This window comes from Trichomycterus rosablanca, chromosome 10 (assembly GCF_030014385.1).
Source record: "Trichomycterus rosablanca isolate fTriRos1 chromosome 10, fTriRos1.hap1, whole genome shotgun sequence".
NCBI lineage: Eukaryota > Metazoa > Chordata > Actinopteri > Siluriformes > Trichomycteridae > Trichomycterus > Trichomycterus rosablanca.
The window spans coordinates 6,467,381-6,468,454 of record NC_085997.1 but is presented as its reverse complement, the minus strand read 5'-3'; the positions used below and the strand labels follow the sequence as shown (position 1 = coordinate 6,468,454).

General features: G+C 43.4%; 1 non-coding gene across 1 annotated transcript; it reads right to left on the bottom strand.

Moving 5' to 3' along the window:
* Positions 1–471: 471 nt before the first annotated feature.
* Positions 472–544, bottom strand: trnak-uuu (transfer RNA lysine (anticodon UUU)). Its single transcript has one exon. It is a non-coding gene; the product is annotated as a tRNA-Lys (tRNA).
* Positions 545–1,074: the final 530 nt, after the last annotated feature.

Here is a 1,074-nt window from a genome sequence, read left to right as displayed (position 1 = left end):
GCGGCAGTTTAAACGGTTGTCTCTTTAGCCGTGCTAGCGGGCCGGCCCTGCAGCCATGCTTCTGTTTCCTTTGTTTACGTTTCCTCCTGGGCTTACCGCTGGGTAAAACTATCCACGGAGACCCCGGAGTCCTGACTATTTCTCCCGGTATATCGTGAAAGCTGTGATAGTCCGATGAAATAATCCTTTCACAGCGGAATCCCAGGTCCAGGAGATCCTGACGACTATAAGCCCAACAAACTGTAATATTTACAAACTGTCCTCTATTTACTACAGTCTGTTTGAGACAGCTGGGCGTACAACTAGTCAGTGTGGAGAACATGTTACACATGCAGTGTGCTATTATTTCAAGCTTATCAGGTACATGATATTTCACTTAATAACATCTCACAAAGTACAAATTCTTCAACTTTCTGATTACACCATGAAGTACGGGACATTATCGCTTACCCAACACAGTAAGAAACAACTCACCCGAACAGGGACTTGAACCCTGGACCCTCAGATTAAAAGTCTGATGCTCTACCGACTGAGCTATCCGGGCTCTGCAAGCTGCTTTAACCCTCACAAGGATGTGACTTAAATTACAAACTTTAACATACGTTGTCCTGTAGAACAGTTCCAGCAAGAACACCAAAAAAACCCTTAAGAAACACTTCTTAGTACTACATACATTAGTTGTATTCCACAAAGGTCAGCATGCGACATCGTTTTACTTTCTAACTGTATTCATATTATGCCATCTAGTAGGGCTGGGCGATATATCGAGATTTTATAATATATCGATATATTTTCATACGCGATATAAGATAAGACAATATCGCATATATCGATATAGATGTTGCGTTCCAGTTAGATCCGACAGTTCGACTTTCTCTTCTCCCAGTTTGTCTCTGCACATGTTCACCTGCCCCGCCTCTCTCCCTCACTGAACACAACTCGCCCCTCCTCTCTCCTTCACCAGTAAGTCCTGCAGGCAGCGATAGCATGGAGACGGATAAAGACATGACAGAAGCTATCGAAGAGGAGCTGCTTAGTAAAAAGAATAATAATGGCTCAGTTATTTGGAGATGG